Here is a 14,656-nt window from a genome sequence, read left to right on the forward strand (position 1 = left end):
GCCATTCTACCCCTGCCTGAACTCTCTTTAATCAGGTTGACCAAAACCCTAAGGTTAGCTGAAGTCAACGGTCAAACTTTGACCCGACTTGTCGAGTGCACATGGGAGATTCGACGAGTCCATGCAGGTCCTCTGAATCCTTCTAGTCATTCTTGGCACGTCGAGTCATCCCTTTACTCGACGGGTTACTCCTGCCACGAATCGCAGGGCAACCCTGACTCGACTTGTCGAGCCCACTTACGGACTTCGCGAGTTGCTTCCATGATCACACTCAAATGACCTTCTGAGGTTAGATATGCTTCTCTAACCTATTTATCTGCCCTTCCCATACACTATAATCATGTAAAGGTCTAGTCTTGACATTCATGCAATGCACACAAGGCTTTCCTTGGTGAAATGACTGGTAGAATGGCGACATAGTCTCATTTCTTCCATGAACCAACATAAAGCAAAATGTATAAGGCCCTATGGATCTCTAAAGGTCTAGATCCAGAGTCTAACACTCAAAGGGACATCATACTCAATAATTGACGCCAATAAAGGGTATAGAAAACCCTAAAATTCAAGGATCTTAAACAAAACATAGAAAGGATCGATTTGCTACATCAACACTATAGATCTAAGCTTGGAAACCACGGATTGGCAACCCTCTTGATCTTCTCTTAATGGAAACACCTTCTTCTTTGCAAAACCAGAAGAGAAAGGGATCAAAAAGCTCTCTCTCTCTCTCTCTCTCTCTCTCTCTCTCTCGCTCTCACACACACACGCACAACTCGCTCAAGCTCTCTAGGGGTCCTCTCTCTGGACTGGTAGCCACAAATGAGGGCTATAAGGTCCCTTAAATAGGGCACAGGCCCGAAGATTTTGGGTTTTTGACATCAGCCTGGACCCGTTCATTAATCCAGTCAGCAATCGCGATCCTACTAGGCGAGTCTAAGTGTCAACTCGCCGAGTCCCTCCTCATAACTTTAAATTAAACAATTAAAGTATGATACTTGGAAATACGGATGTTACATGTGGGGAACCTGAACCTTTGTTATGATACCGAATGAACAACCACACCCATTAAAACTTTTATTAAAAATGGGCCTTGGCGAGGGGGGTTACAAATTGGTATCAAAAGAATGGTTTAAGTGAACTTGGTACTAGGGTTAATACTTAGACTTAAAATGAGATGCTTATGGTATGGGTTTTTGTCAAACCCCGTTAAAGCGGAAACACGACGGGTGACAGGCTAAGGTCTCATAACACAAGGTAAATAGGATTACCAACCATAAGCATTGAGCATTTTTATGTTTACATCATATAATTAAAATAATATTACATCTTAGTTCCATACTACATAGTCTAGTACATAACAAGAGCAATAAACACAAATCATTATGGCGTCTTAAACTGGCTAACTGACCATTTTATGAAATGCATGCAAAAATGAGGGTCAAATATAAAATTGTTAATGAGTTTGCAGGTTTATAAAGGTACATCATTTCAGTAAGAAAATATAAATTTGTTCAACAAAATTTCCAACTCAAAACGAGTGTTGAACGCCAAAGCACTCCGTTCACAACCAAGCCTAACAATCATTCTTCCCCAATTCCATCATGTCCATGGTTCCTATGTTGTTAGTTCAAGGAAATATGCACTCACAGTTTTGGGTGAGTGGGGGCTGGGTAGCCCAAATAGCGCTATCCATAATCCACCAAAATTATCCACAAAACTCCAGTAATGTGAGTTAACTTGTGAAAAATGAAATGGAAAAGTCTCTCCTAGAGAATATGTTTTTATGATTGGATTTCTTCTCTCTCAAGGCCATGAAAAATCTGACCTCGATATTTTACATCAAGAAGCAAGATATAATGAGTGAGAGAGAGAGAGAGAGAGTTTGTGAGGGTTGTGTATAGCCGAATTGTGGGTTGAAGAGAGGCTTTATAAGGGTCTTTAAATCTTGAAATCTTTAATAATTTTTCCTCTTAACCATTTTTATAAAAATTATCTTTAGTTTTTATAAATATTCTATGTATTTTTATAAACTTCCAAGAGTTAATTTCTTGGTTATTACTTAAGTAGTTTATTTTTAGAAATACGTCATAAACTTGTATTCTCTTGAGTTAAATTATAGAAATGATAACATATGGTTTGATTTTTATAAAATCAAAATTTATATTTCATATAAATGAGACAAAGGTTCACATATGAATGTAGGATTAGACAATCCTTGAATTATATTTTTGGCTCATAATTAAAATTATGATATGTGGATATTATTTTCAACTTGTAATTAAATCAATTTATGATTTAATTAATTTGAGTTTGCTAGGTGCTTAAACTAGTTAAGCACGTCATATGTTCTGATTAATAAATTAGGGTATTTAACTTACCCATGAGCCATAATCTATTGAACATGGTTTTGTGTTTAGTTTTGAGAATGAACTTTGGCACTTTACAACCTAGTTGGAGTATTCGCATATCAATTTGACTGCTTAGTACAAGCTAAGTTACACTAATTGTTCCAAGGGATCTATTAAGTTCGCGATCTAGCTCAACTTGTTGCATTTAAAGCCAAGTTATGTGCATGCACGGAAATGAAAAGGTTCTAGATGAGTCATAACCTGAGTTTTGATGGTTGTCATAGTCTCCCCCAGTTATGGGAATTTTGTCCCAAAATTCAACTGGCGGTACCACCGGTTCATACGAGAAAATTGTTGAGGATATTTGTTCTTCATGAAATCCTCATGTTCCCATGTAACATAAGTCCTTGCTTAGAATTCCAATGAACTTTCACGATTGGGATTCTGCTTTGTTTAAGCTGCTTAACTTCCTGATTGATGATTTCTATGGGTTCATCCATTAATTTTAGTCGATTATTAATTTGGAGGTCCTCTAGGGGTAGGTTCAAGGATTCCTCCACCAAGCACTTTTTGAGGACCGGCAAATGGAATATGTCTTGTATCACAATAAGTTCTTCTAGTATCTTGAGCTTATATGTCACTGGACAGATCATTTCAATAATATCGAAGGGTCCTACATAACGAGGAATTAGTTTTCATCTTTTTCCAAGGCGTACAATTCTTTTCCATGGCGATAATTTTTAAAGTACTTTATCTCCCACTTGAAATTCCAAGGGTTTCCTATGCTTATCAACATAGCTCTTCTTACGATCGCAAGCACCTTCTAGCATATCATGTAGTTTCATGATTTTATTGGTGTTTTTTTAGCTATATAAATCCTGATTAATTGTTATTGCCAATTTCCAGCCAACAAAGTGGTGATCCACACTTAAGCCCGTACAGTGCTTCGTAGGGGAGCACATTTAACATTGTTGTGATAGTTGTGTTATACGAAAACTCAAATAATCATAAATAGTTGTCCCAACTAGCTCCTAAACTGATCTATGGGCTCGAAGTATGTTTTCCATTGTGTGGATAGTTCATGTGTTATTCCATAAATATGAGGATGGTAGGTAGTACTTATGTTTAATCATGTATCAAGGCTTTCTAAAGTGACTACCAACACAAGGAGACTCTCTATCCAAAGTAATGGAAATAGGTAATCCATAACATACGAAAATCTCGTCTATGTAAATCCAGGCAAGATTTTCCATTATGTAATCCTCTCAAATGGGAAGAAAGGGTGCAGATTGTGCCAATAGATCCATCTTTATCCGAATCAAATAATGCTCTTTAGCAGTCCTCGTCAATCTCCAATAAAATAAACTGTAGGTACCACCCAGTAGTTTGAATACCTTATATATATTGTAAGAGGGTCTGAAGCATCAGGATCGTGAATCACTTGTAGTGCTAAAATTATTAATGGTGAAGGATGTGCACACATCCTTGTCGGTGTGGAGACAACCCATAGTTTGATATTAGCATTGTACAAAATGCATGAAACCTCCTCTACTACAAACAAGTTGTACTTGATTCGATTGCCATGGGACATGAATAAAAAAGGGTAGCTCTGTGACGATTCACATGAATAATCACAACCTAATTACCTCAGAATGTGTTAAACAGCCAAAATAATGCATGGTTCTTTTTTAATGGATTTAGATCATTCCCAGCCTTTTTTTTTTGTAAAATTTATTCAAAACTCTTCTTCTTCATCAATTGGGAACCCCACACTTATTTAAATATATGGACTTTAATTGTAATTTTCTAAAAATCTCGCAACTTCTTCATTAATTAAACTTCTTCACTACTTCACTTTCGTTCAATACTACAAAATAAGATCAAACACTAGATAAACACATGATCATTCGGTTAAACTAAAACTAAAAATGTAAATAAAAATAAAAACTAAAAGAAAATAAAGAAGAAAAGAAAATGCATACTATTAAAAAAATTTGTTTGCCTCATGAGAAGTGCTTCTTTTTAAGGAGTCGTGAGTCAGACTTCTTCCTACTCTACATTGTTGCGGCTGGGATTGGGATATCCTTTTTCTCCTTTTATCCTTACACTTGCACTTATGTGCTCAAAATCATCGAATGTACGCCTTCTTTGAGTTTTCGTTCTTCTTTTGGTTGGTGCTTTCTTCATGCTTGCATTTCAATCATGTGTTTTCCCCATTCAGTTTCTTGATCTTCACCTCAACTTCTTTATGACATTTTTTTGTGTAAATCCATTTTGAAATTTATTGTATCATCTAATTACTCACCCATTTCTTTATCATTTATCAAAACTTCATCACTCGAATCATCTTTGTATTTTTCGCTTGCTTCTTCCACTTGTGCCTTGGGTGTAGTGAATGCGGACACTTCCACAGTATTAGGAATTAAGGTTCTTGGTTTAGAACATTTGACTTTTGCAACATGAGGTTTCTCCTAAACCTTCAACTCTTCTTCCATGAATTTTTCTATCTCTTCTATCTCACGAAGGTTTTATTCTTCCACATTAGTCATCCTAAGCACTTCATCTCTTAGCATGTCATAACTCTCTTTCGGATTCATCTCAAAAGTAATTTCTTCATCTTTTACATGAAGTGTGAGTTTTGAGGCATGAATATCAAAAAAGTATCTTGTGGTACTCAAGAATGGTCATCCCAAAATTATGGGAAGGTCTTCATCTTCTTTCATGTCGAGAACCACAAAATCAACCGAAAAAATAATTTTCCCCACTTTTACCAATAAATCTCTAATGATTCATTGTAGGTTAGTGATTGAATGATCCCCCATTCCAAGTGTCATTTGTGTATATTGGAGCTTTGGTAGACTAAGTTTCTTATAGAACGAATATGACATAAGATTAATGCTTGCCCTCGAATCGGCTAAAGCATTTATTAAAGTAGAATTGACAAATTCAAAATGCAAAGTTAATTGGCCTGGATCTCCCATTTTGATTGGCAACCCATTGATGAGTGCAACTAAACACAACTCATTAAGCATGACAGTAGATGATTTTTACAAATCCTTGCGATTCATTATCACATCATTAGCAAACTTAGGAAGCTTAGCCATGGACTTTAAATATGGAGCATTTATTTCGAGGGATAGCATCTATTCCATGAATTTCATCTTTTCCGGATCCAAATAATGCTTAAGGGATTGATATGGGAATGGTAAAGGAGGTGGATATGAATTTAAAAGAGAAGAATTTTGGTTCTGTCGTGGCCATGACATGGAAAGGTCACCAAGATGTGGTGAATCATCATAACACTACTAAAATTTTTCTTTTTTAGCTTCGGGCTTCTCTTCTTCCAAATATGAATCAAGATTTTTAGTGGCTGTAACATGGGTCATTAATGGCTCAGAATGAAACTCTTTCTTAGTAAAAAATTTCTATTACATGAGGTTATGATTTTCGGTCGGGATTTCTAGGAGGTAATCGCTTGTTGAAAAGTATTATTAATTGCCCATGTTGAGTGTCTCTATTCTTGATGGAAGCTTGATGATTTCTCACATTTGCATCATTAGTATCTTGTATTTTCTCAGAGTCTTCCATAAACCGACTAAGTATTGACTCAAAATCTTATTTCTTCTCGGGCGGTGGTTGTTCTTTTTGGTCGTAGCCTCGACTAGTTTCTCTACATTTTTCGTCTTTTTCCTTCTTGTACTCGTCATAAGGCAACCATTCCTTTTTTTTACTTTCTCCAATTTTCATTATATTTATCTCCACTAGGGTAAAATAGTTTTTCTTTTTTGTTTCTGGGCTTATCCAAATGGTAACCCTTTGCTAAATGTCATCCATGGCAATTGGCACATTCAACACTTATAGCGTGTATAGATTGATCCATCTTCCTCATCCTCCGACCCATATATTGCAATCTTGCCAAAACCATAATTGTGTACTAGTTCTCCCATCTCCTTTACCTCTAGTAACATCTTCTTATAGGTTATGATACTCTTATGAGTGCTTTCCAAATTCTTCAGTCAACTCCGTAATGGTTGCCAATTCTTTCTTCGTCAATTGTCATTGAGAATCAAGAAGTTGTTTGGTTGTGACATTCACTCCATTATAGAAAGTTGACAGTTCTTGTTAGACATTTAAATCATGTTAACGACAACTCCTAAGCAACCCTTTGTTTCTCTCCCATGCTTCATATAAGGAGTCTCCGACATCTTGTTGAAAGTTAACAATATTTTTCTTTAGTTTTGTGATCTTTGAAGGTGGACTTAATTGCTCAATGAAAACATCAAGAAGACTGGCCCAAGTAGTAATGGATCCAGACACAAGTGATTTCAACCATAGTTTAGCTTCACCGGTAAATGTTACCGTAATCATCCTAAGTACTACTACCTCTCGTGGAACATTTGGAACATTGAAGTAGTTTGCAATGTCCTTTAGTGCATCACTGTGCTTGAATGCGTCTATGTATACTTTCCCGAAAAAATGTATGTCTTTGAGCATTAATAGAATGTGCCTCTTGAGCTCAAAACTTCTTTCAGCTAGAATCTCGAGTGGTACAAGACCTGGTACATTATCTTCACGTATCCTCTTCTTGTAATCTCTCATAGTTTTTATGGTTTTAACCCCACAAAAAGTATTGAATAACTAAAAACAATTAAACTGTAGATCAAGTAAGTCATTTCTTGGCAATGACACAAAAAACTTGATGTGCAAAAAAGTAACTAGTTGTTTTAATTTAGAGCCTAACTAACTTAAGAAAATTATGAACTTATAGGTAGTGTACCAAGTCTGATTATAAAGTAACTTAGGTAAGTTGGGTGTCGAACACAGAGAACATAATTTAATTAATTAGTCTAACAACTTCTGATTAAACTAAGAGACAAACTTAAAGTGGGGGGTTTTTACTGAATTTTCAAGGTCAGAAGAACATAATCCAAATTTATATCAACCAAGCCTTTAATCAAGCAAAGAAAATGAATATACTTCAAGATTCAAAGAGTACTTCTACTTAGATTTGATTTCACTTTTTCATATTGTTGATATGTAGTGGATAGAATATATTGATTACCAATTCGTTAACTAGCTATTATGATCAAATATCTAAACTTATCAATTTATGAATTACCATGAAATGATCAAGCACAAGTTAAATACCAAATCTATAATGAGCACAAATTAGACTATGAATGATAGTAGTTACTTTCTTATGATCAAGTTAAGCAACGATGCATAAATTGAGGTTAATTATGCTCTCTAACACTATTAAAGTTACTGGATTTAATTACTTTATCTAAGATGGGATTAATCCCGACTCTAATTATTTAGTGATCATAAACAATTAGGTGACAAATTTGTACAATTAGAATGATTAACTATCACATACAATCTGATTTATAATCAATATAAACTAGAACTAGAACATGTTAGGGTTTAATTATCAAATACAAGTAAAAGCAATATCTAATATCCATAAATCCAAATCAACACCATAAGATCATGTTCATCTTCACCAAATAAAAGTATAAGGTTTTTAGCTTCTTATAGTAGTAGAAAAACACATAAAACCCATGTAAATTAGACTAGACATAAGTATATTTAGCAAACCGAATGGATCTAGGTAGAATTCTTCTAAATATTCTTCAACTCTTGAGCTCCAATTGATTCTCGATCTTGTTTTGAGTTTTCAAAGGTTTTTGGCCACAATTCTCTTAAGAAAATCGACCTGAAGTTCTTCCGTTTGGCATAATGTTCAAATATTCATAGTTGTCATTTATCTGATCACCACATCGTGGTTGAAAGACACCATACCATAGTCTTTATGCATAACAAGTATTCTAAAAGTTAGCTCATTGGTGGAGAATCTTTCATTTATCACGTCGTGGTAGATGATCACCTTGTCGCGGTCCTTTGCCTTTAAGTCTATTATTATTTTTCTTATTTTTGTCCTAGCTCTCGTTTTCTTGCTTCCAGCTCCTTTTTTGCTTCCTTTTTGTCCCGAGCACGTCTTTGTAACTACAAAACAAATTTCAAATATACTAAGTACCTTTTGTTTCAAAACTAAGTATAATTGTTGCTAGAAGTATTAGAAATATGCATGAAAGACATGATTAAATATGTACATGTCAAAATACCTGACACTTGGCTTTTACTTGCCCTAAAGAAAAACTGATTTCATTATTATCATAGCATCACATTAAAATGCTAGCTACCAACACTACACACGACAATCCATTTTGAGCCTCTTTGTTACATCAAGCCTGCAACATGCATTTGTATCTACATATTCCTAAGAACTTCCCCAATCTTAAATACTCACATGCTTCATAATATTTCGCTACTTTGTTTGAACAACACTTATTTTATGCATCCTTCTGAATCCATCTACATAAACCTTTCTTAACCTTAAGGTAGTTATGTGTTAAGCCCCCAAGCATACATATGGAAAAATAACTTTAAAAGAAAAATTACAATAAATATAACTTAGCAAATTTCCCTACTCTTGAGTCTTTGATTTTTGAACTGTACTTCATGATATTCCATGATATTCATAGCTTTGTAGACTCATATTATCTCAAACTATTGCAATTTCTTTATATATATATATATATATATATATATATATATATATATATATATATATATATATTTTTTTTTCTTCTTTTCTCACTTATTTCACTCAACAATAAAAATTTTAAAACCATATGCATAAGCAAAAGAACTTAACTTCAACCCATATTGGTTTGAGGTATTAGTCTATGTGCAATGACTACATAAAATCTCTTGGATACATTTCTAGTACACGATGCTAAACATATTATGGCCCTCAAACTAAGGAAGGTCGTGTTTTTCTTCCATGATTTCACCGAGATAGGGAAGCCACAAATACACTATAACATATATTCACTCAAATAAACATTGAAACTCGCATCGGATCATCCCACACAATACTAGAACCTAGATTTCAACATAACAATAAAACAATTTTTTAGTTAGATTCAATTTTTAGACTATTTTTTTCAAATCTTTCTAATATATATATATATATATATATATATATATATATATATATATATATATATATATATATATATATATATATATATATATATATATATATATACACATTTAGTTATTTAAAAAAAAAAATTCTCAGTATGCTTGCATTCCTTTATTCAACCCCCAACCTTACACTTAAATGATGAAATGTCCCCATTGCATGCTTAAACAATTAAATAACAAAAAATTATAAAGGAGAATTTAGAACAGAATCCCATAGGATAGTAGTGGCAAGATCAAATTCTGAAACTTGTGTGTAAAACTTGGACTTCTCGTATAATGGCTGGAAACAATACTTCTTAGCCTTTTTCTTGCAAATGTAAATGAGCCGGACCAAAATAATCCAAAGAGCCATTATTCCAAAATTATGATGAACCCCGCATAAGAACGTTGTGCCACATCTTCGTGTCGTGTTTGAAATCGTCATGATCAGGAAATATAAGATTTCCATGGTGTGGTCTAATGATGCTACATCGTGGTAACGGGTTTGATACAGTCGTATTAATATTAAATGCCATGACATGGAGATGATGGCCATGTCGTGGTATCTTCTCAGAATGTCTTAAAGAGCTAAAATAATGCATCATTCTTTCTTAATGGCTTTAGATCATTCTTGACCTTTTCATTCTATAAAATTTATTCAAAACTCTTCCTCTTCATCAAGTGGGAAACCCACACTTATTTAAATATATAGTCTTCAACTGTAATCTTCTAAAAATCTCGCAATTTCTTCATTAATTAAGCTTATTCACTACTTCACTTTAGTTCAATACAACAAAAGAAGTTCAAAGACTAGAGAAACACATGATCATTCGGTTAAACTAAAAACAAAAACAAAAAAGAAAATCAAAAGGACAAGAAAATGCTAACTATTAAAAAAAATCGGGTTGCCTCTCGAGAAGAACTTCTTTTTAAGGAGTTGTGGGCCAGACTCCTTCCCACTTTATGTTGTTACGGTTGGGAGTGGTATCTCCCTTTTCTCCTTTTTTTTTCTCTCTCTACATGTGCTTATATGCTCGAACACATCGAATGTACGCCTTCTTTGAGTTGTCTTTCTTCTTTTGATTGGTGCTTTTTTCATGCTTGCATTTCAATCCCTTGTTTTTCCCTTTCATTTTTTAATCTTCTTCTCAACATCTTTATGATCTTCTTTGTCTAAATCCATTTTAACAATTATTGGATCCTATAATTCCTCACCTATTTCTTCATCATTTATCTCAATTTCTTCACTCAAATCATCTTCCTCTTTTTCATTTGCTTCTTACACTTGAGTCTTGGGTGTAGTGAACGTGAACAATTCCAAAGTAATAGGAATTGAAGCTCTTGGTTTAGAGCATTTGAATTTTGCAAGATGACGTTCTCCAAAACCCTCAACTCTTCTTCCATCAAGGTCCCTGTCTCTTCTAGCTCACAAAGGTTTTCTTCTTCCAAATTAGTCATCCTAAGCACTTCTTTTCTTGGCATGGCATAAGCCACTTTTGGATTCATCTAAAAAGTAATTTATTCATCTTCTACACAAATTATGAGCTTTGAGTCATGAATGTCAACAAGGGATCTAGCGGTACTCAAGAATTGTTTTCCCAAAATTATGGAAAGGTCTTCATCTTATTTCATTTCGAGAACCACAAAATCAACCAAAAAAAATAAATTTCCCTACTTTTACCAAAAAATCTCTAATGATTCCTCGAGGGTTAGTGATTGAATGCTTTGGAGCTTTAGTAGACCAAGTTTCTTGTAGAAAGAACATGATATAATATTAGTGCTTTCCCCCAAATCGGCTAAAGTCTTTATTGAATTAGAATTGCCAAATCTACAAGGGAAAGTTAGTTGGTCGGGATATCCATTTTAATTGGCAACCCATTGATGATTTCAACTAAACACAAATCATTAAGAATGATAATATATGCTTTTTCCCAGTCATTGCAATTACTTTTAACATCTTTAGCAAACTCAAGAAGGTTAGCCATAGACTTTAAAAATGGTGCATTTATTGAAAGGGATAGAACCTATTCCATGAATTTCTTCTATTCTAGATCCAAAGCATGCTTAAGGGCTTGAGATAGGAATGATAAAGGAGGTTGATATGAATTTAAAAGAGAAGAATTTTTTTTTCTATGGTGACCAAGACATGGCAAGGTCATCACGATGTGGTGAATCATCAGAACACGACTCACATTTTGCTTTTTTAGCTTCTAGCTTCTCTTCTTCCAAATATGAATTAGGCTTTTTAGTTGCTGTAACATGGGTCATTAATGGCTCATAATGAAACTCTTTCTCTGTAAACATTTCCATTACATGAGGTTTTGATTTTGGGTCTCGATTTGTAGGAGGTACCCGCTCGTTGACAAATGTTGTTAATTTCCCATGTTGAGTGTCTGTATTCTGGATAGAAGCTTGATAACTTCTTACATTAACATAGTAGTATCATGTTTTTTCTTATAGGCTTCCATAAACCAATTAAGTATTGACTCAAAATCTAATTTTTCTCGGGTGGTGGTTGTTCTTTTTTGTAGTAGCCTTGACTGGTTTGTCTATATTTCTCGTCCTTTTGCTTCTTGTACTTGTCATAAGGCAACCACACTTTTTTTTTGGCTTTATCTAATTTTAATCATATTTATCACCACTAGAGTAAAAAAAACAAGTGCTTTCTTGTTCCCTTGCTCTTCCAAATCGCAATACTTTATTAAATGTGGCCCATGTCAATTGTCACATCCAACTCGTATGGCGTGTATATATTGATCCATCTTCATCATCCTACGATCCATATTCTCTAATATTGCCAAAACCACAACTATGTTCTCGTTACCTCCATGTTTTTACCTCTAGTAACATCTTCTCATGGGTTACGATACTCGCTTGAGTGCTTTGCAAAATTCTTCAATCAACTCCTTAATGTTTTCCAGTTCTTTCTTCGTCATTGGTCCTTGAGAGTCAAGATGTTTTCTGCTTCTGACATTCAACCCATCATAGAAAATTGACACTTTTCATTAGACATTTAGATCATGTTGAGGATAACTCCTAAGCAACCCTTTGTATCTCTCATATGCTTCAAATAAGGACTCTTGGACTTCTTGTTGAAATTATCAATCTTTTTCGCTAGCTTTGAGATATTTGAAGGTGGACCAAGTGGTAATAGATCCGGGTACGAGTGATTTCAACCAAACTTTAGCTTCACCGTTAATGTTAGCGGAAGCATCCTAAGTAATACTGTGTCTCGTGGCATGTTTTTAACACTGAAGTAGTTTGCAATATCTTGTAGATCATGAGTGTGCTTGAATGTGTCTCTGTAGTCTTTCACGAAAATAGGGTTGTCTTTGAGCATTGAAAGAATGAGCCCATTGAGCTCAAAACTTCTTTCAAATAGAATCTCGTGTGGTACAACACCTGGTCTGTTATCTTCATGTATCCTCTTCTTGTAATTTCCCATAGCCATTCTTGTGATATCTGCCATTTCTTCTACCTTTTTTTTGATATCGTCTTCATCCCTATCACTTTATGTTCATGCCTCATAACCAATACCCTTCGTATCAAGCGTCCTCTTGAAACTTTCAAAACCCTTGTGATGCAAGCTCTAATGAGTATGAAGTGGCCCTTAAGTTTTCTAAAGTTTCATGATTGAGTGACGAAAAGGGCTTCATGGAAATGATCAAAACTAGCTTATATGAGTTAAAGAGTCTTTATAATTGGCCTACTAATTGTTGCTATAATGGATCTTTAATATTACAATAATGGGTCTTTAATTAGTTTAATAATGGGATTTTAATAGTTATTTAATTGCTTTAGACTTTTGATATTTCCAAGAGTTATGTTTTTAGTACTATAAATAGATTTCAAAGTTGTACTTGACATTAAGTTATCTTTTGAAGAAAATTGAGAACGTTGTTCATCCTTTTCTCGAATTATTGCTTATAATTTAGATTTATGTCATTGTTTGGGATGTGATCTCATTCGTGATTACTGATTCAATTCAATAGGTCATGGCTTGTTATCATGATTGGAAAATTATAGGTCTAAACTATTATTCAACTTATCCTTTGTTACTTGTTCGTGTTTATCACTTTGCCAAAACTGTTCCAAATATAAACAATAACAGTCTCATTTGCATTTTTTCTTCTATATTTGCTATTATTCCACTGAAACCACAAACACTCCAAAACACAACCTCTCATGTTCGTATCACCTTGTTTGACTGAAAAATACTAGTTGACTCATTCACATTCTTGTCCTCCTATTTATGAAAAGATGATTATGGAAGTTGTAGTGGTTGAACTATTGGGGTTTTATATCCTTGGGTCATAAATTATTGAAATAAAATCTAAACAAAACTAAAAAAAATAAAATGGATAAATATTACTAAAATAAAAATTTACTGATACATAATCGTGACGTGACCAGAACAACCACGACGTGGTTGCAGCTTAGAGAGAAAAATAAATGCATAAAAATAACTTTTGCGGTTTTTACTGCATAATCGAATAACTTAAAGCAATTAGACTATAAATTAAATAAGCTGTTCCCTGGCAACGGCGCCAAAAACTTGAGTTGCACAAAATTACCTACTTGTTTTAAATTTATAAGCTAACTAACTTAACTAAATTATGTACCTATAGACAGTATACCTAGTCAAATCATCGAAGAGATTGGGTAAGTTGGATGTCGAACATAGGGAATGGAATTTAATTAATTAATCTAGAAACTTATAATTAAACTAAGAGACAAACTTAAAGTGAGGGTTTTTAATTATTTTTCAAGAATAGATGAACGTAATTCAAATTACTAGCAACTATACAATTAAGAAAGCAAAGAAAATGAATTTACTTCAAGATTTAAATAATAATTGAGCTTAGATTTGATTTCACCTTTTCCTATGGTTGATTTCAAGTCGATAGAGTATATTGATTGCCAATTTGTTAACTATATATTACAATCAAATATCTAGACTTATCAGTTTATGAATTACCAAGCAATGATCAAGCACAAGTTAACCACCAAATCGATAATGAGCACAAATTTGACTATGAATGATAGTAGTTACTTTCCTATGATCAAGTTAAGAAACCGATCACAAATTAAGGTTATTTATTCTTTCTAAAAAGTTAAAGTTAGTAGCTTTAATTAATTTATCTAAGATGTGATTAATCCTATCACTAATTATTTAATGATTATAAATAATTAGGTGACAAATTCTTGTAATTAGAATAATCAATTATTACATAGAATCTGATTTATAAGAAATTTAAAATAGAACTAGAACAAAT

The 14,656-nt window shown here is 33.7% G+C and overlaps 1 non-coding gene across 1 annotated transcript; it reads left to right on the forward strand.

Annotated features, from left to right (window-relative positions):
* The first annotated feature begins 6,480 nt into the window (after positions 1–6,480).
* LOC145037964 (small nucleolar RNA R71) lies at positions 6,481–6,587 on the forward strand. The gene has a single exon (XR_013679072.1). It is a non-coding gene; the product is annotated as a small nucleolar RNA R71 (small nucleolar RNA).
* Positions 6,588–14,656: the final 8,069 nt, after the last annotated feature.

This window comes from Lactuca saligna, chromosome 3 (assembly GCF_052625555.1).
Source record: "Lactuca saligna cultivar CGN05327 chromosome 3, ASM5262555v1, whole genome shotgun sequence".
Classification (NCBI taxonomy): domain Eukaryota; kingdom Viridiplantae; phylum Streptophyta; class Magnoliopsida; order Asterales; family Asteraceae; genus Lactuca; species Lactuca saligna.